The following is a 4,352-nucleotide window of genomic DNA, read 5'->3' as shown; positions in this document are numbered from 1 at the left end:
GGTCGATATCACTTCTCTCTGTATGCATATATGTTCATGACGATCTTCTGTTTCCTTCGTTTGCTTACTAGCTAGCTAGCGTGTCTAGTCCTCTCTATACGTATGTATAGTACGTAGCGTCGACCAAGCACGGACATAAGAGAGGACACTTCTCTCTATTAATTATAGCTAGCTAGCACAATATATGAAACACCTAAATTAACCCCCCAAAACCCCCAAACCCCCCCCCTTTCAAAAAAAAACAAAAACCCCAACCACAGAAATGCTGACGCGTGGATGCCTACTGGTCCCGGTTGGTGCCAATTCCTCTTGTATATAAAGGAGTGGAGGAGGAGGAGGGGCCGGCCACCCTAGGAGTGCCCCATGAGGAGTCCTACTCCCACCGGGAGTAGGACTCCCCCTGTCCATGTGGGAGTAGGAGAGAAGAGGGAAGGAGAGAGAGGGGAAAGGAAAGGGGGGCGCCGCCCCCTCCTTTTCCAATTCGGACTGGGGGGAGGGGGCGCGCGGCTGCCCTTTGGCCGCCCTCCTCTTCTCCATTAGGGCCCAATAGGCCCATTAGTCTCCCGGGGGGGGGGGGTCCGATAACCCCCCGGTACTCCGGTATATGCCCGAAACTCCCCGAAACCATTCCGGTGTCCGAACATAGTCGTCCAATATATCAATCTTTATGTCTCGACCATTTCGAGACACCTCGTCATGTCCATGATCATATTCGGGACTCCGAACTACCTTCGGTACATCAAAAACCATAAACTCATAATATAACCGTCATCAAACTTTAAGCGTGCGGACCCTACGGGTTTGAGAACTATGTATACATGACCGAGACATGTCTCCGGTCAATAACCAATAGCGGAACCTGGATCCTCATATTGGCACCTACATATTCTACGAAGATCTTGATCGGTCGAACCTCATATTGTTCCTTTTGTCATCGGTATGTTAGTTGCCCGAGATTCGATCGTCGGTATCTCAATACCCAGTTCAATCTCGTTACTGGAAAGTCTCTTTACTCATTTCATAACACATCATCCCGCAACTAACTCATTAGTTGCAATGCTTGCAAGGCTTAAGTGATGTGTATTACCGAGTGGGCCCAGAGATACCTCTCCGACAATCAGAGTGACAAATCCCAATCTCAAAATGCGCCAACCCAACAAGTACCTTCGGAGACACCTGTAGAGCACCTTTATAATCACCCAGTTATGTTGTGACATTTGGTAGCACACAAAGTGTTCCTCCGGTACACGGGAGTTGCATAATCTCATACTCATAGGAACATGTATAATTCATGAAGAAAGCAATAGCAACAAACTAAACGATCAAGTGCTAAGCTAATGGAATGGGTCAAGTCAATTACATCATTCTCCTAATGATGTGATCCCGTTAATCAAATGACAACTCTTTGTCTATGGCTAGAAAATATAACCATCTTTGATCAACGAGCTAGTCAAGTAGAGGCATACTAGTGACACTCTGTTTGTCTATGTATTCACACATGTATCTTGTTTCTGGATAATAAAATTCTAACATGAATAATAAAAATTTATCATGCTATAAGGAAATAAATAATAACTTTATTATTGCCTCTAGGGCATATTTCCTTCAGTCTCCCACTTGCACTAGATTCAATAATCTAGATTACACAGTAATGATTCTAACACCCATGGAGCCTTGGTGCTGATCATGTTTTGTTCGTGGAAGAGGCTTAGTCAACGAGTCTGCAACCTTCAGATCCGTATGTATCTTGCAAATCTCTATGTCTCCCACCTGGACTTGATCCCGGATGGAGTTGAAGCGTCTTTTGATGTGCTTGGTTCCCTTGTGAAATCTGGATTCCTTTGCCAAAGCAATTGCACCAGTATTGTCACAAAAGATTTTCATTGGACCCGATGCACTACGTATGACAACTAGATCAGATATGAACTCCTTCATCCAGACTCCTTCATTTGCTGCTTCCGAAGCAGCTATGTACTCCGCTTCACTTGTAGATCCCGCTACGACGCTTTGTTTAAAACTGCACCAACTGACAGCTCCACCGTTTAATAAAAACACGTATCTGGTTTGCGATTTAGAATCGCCCGGATCAGTGTCAAAGCTTGCATCGACGTAACCATTTACGACGAGCTCTTTGTCACCTCCATAAACGAGAAACATATCCTTCGTCCTTTTCAGGTATTTCAGGATGTTCATGACCGCTATCCAGTCATCCACTCCTGGATTACTTTGCTACCTCCCTGTTAAACTAAAACAAGGCACACATCAGGTCTGGTTCACAGCATTGCATACATGATAGAGCCTATGGCTGAAGCATAGGGAACATCTTTCATTTTCTCTCTCTCTCTATCTTCTCAAGTGGTCGGGCATTGAGTCTTACTCAACTTCACACCTTGTAACATAGGCAAGAACCCTTTCTTTGCTTGATCCATTTTGAACGTCTTCAAAACTTTTGTCAAGGTATGTGCTTTGTGAAAGTCCAATTAAGCGTCTCGATCTATCTCTATAGATCTTAATGCCCAATATATAAGCAGCTTCACCGAGGTCTTCCATTGAAAAACTCTTATTGAAATATCCTTTTATGCTATCCAGAAATTCTATATCATTTCCCAATCAACAATATGTCATCCACATATAATATTAGAAATGCTACAGAGCTCCCACTCACTTTCTTGTAAATATAGGCTTCTCCAAAAGTCTGTATAAAACCATATGCTTTGATCATACTATCAAAACGTTTATTCCAACTTCGAGAGGCTTGCACCAGTCCATAAATGGATCGCTGGAGCTTGCACAGTTTGTTAGCTCCCTTTGGATCGACAAAACCTTCCAGTTGCATCATATACAAATCTTCTTCCAGAAATACATTCAGTAATGGAGTTTTGACATCCATTTGACAAATTTCATAATCATAAAATGCGGCAATTGCTAACATGATTCCGACAGACTTAAGCATCGCTATGGGTGAGAAGGTCTCATCGTAGTCAATCCCTTGAACTTGTCGAAAACCTTTTGCAACAAGTCGAGCTTTATAGATGGTAACATTACCATCAGCGTCAGTCTTCTTCTTGAAGATCCATTTATTCTTGATGGCTTGCCGATCATTGGGCAAGTCAACCAAAGTCCACACTTTGTTCTCATACATGGATCCCATCTCAGATTTCATGGCCTCAAGCCATTTTGCGGAATCTGGGCTCACCATCGCTTCTTCATAGTTCGTAGGTTCGTCATGGTCTAGCAACATAACCTCCAGAACAGGATTACCGTACCACTCTGGTGCGGATTTTACTCTGGTTGACCTACGAGGTTGAGTAACAACTTGATTGAAGTTTCATGATCATCATCATTAACTTCCTCACTAATTGGTGTAGACGTCACAGGAACCGGTTTCTGTGATGAACTACTTGCCAATAAGGGAGCAGGTACTGTTACCTCATCAAGTTATACTTTCCTCCCACTCACTTCTTTCGAGAGAAACTCCTTCTCTAGAAAGGATCCATTCTTAGCAACGAATGTCTTGCTCTCTGATCTGTGATAGAATGTGTACCCAACTATTTCTTTTGGGTATCCTATGAAGACACATTTATCCGATTTGGTTTCGAGCTTATCAGGTTGAAGCTTTTTCACATAAGCATCACAGCCCCAAACTTTATGAAACGAAAACTTTGGTTTCTTGCCAAACGATAGTTCATAAGGTGTCATCTCAACGGATTTTGATGGTGCCCTATTTAACGTGAATGCGGCCGTCTCTAAAGCATAACCCCAAAATGATAGCGGTAAATCAGTAAGAGACATCATAGATCGCACCATATCTAGTAAAGTACGATTATGACGTTCGGACACACCATTACGCTGTGGTGTTCCGGGTGGCATGAGTTGCAAAACTATTCCGCATTGTTTCAAATGTAGACCAAACTCGTAACTCAAATATTCTCCTCCACGATCAGATCGTAGAAACTTTATTTTCTTGTTACGATGATTTTAAACTTCACTCTGAAATCCTTTGAACTTTTCAAATGTTTCAGCCTTATGTTTTATTAAGTAGATATACCCATATCTTCTTAAATCATCTGTGAAGGTGAGAAAATAATGATACCCGCCGCGAGTCTCAACATTCATTGGACCACATACATCAGTATGTATGATCTCCAACAAATCAGTTGCTCGCTCCATAGTTCCGGAGAACGGCATTTTAGTCATCTTGCCCATGAGGCATGGTTCGCAAGTACCAAGTGATTCATAATCAAGTGATTCCAAAAGTCCAACAGTATGGAGTTTCTTCATGCGATTTATACCAATATGACCCAAACGGCAGTGCCACAAATAAGTTGCACTATCACTATCAACTCTGCATC

The sequence above is a fragment of the Triticum aestivum genome, chromosome 5A (assembly GCF_018294505.1).
Source record: "Triticum aestivum cultivar Chinese Spring chromosome 5A, IWGSC CS RefSeq v2.1, whole genome shotgun sequence".
Lineage (NCBI taxonomy): Eukaryota > Viridiplantae > Streptophyta > Magnoliopsida > Poales > Poaceae > Triticum > Triticum aestivum.
This window is presented reverse-complemented; position numbering follows the sequence as displayed.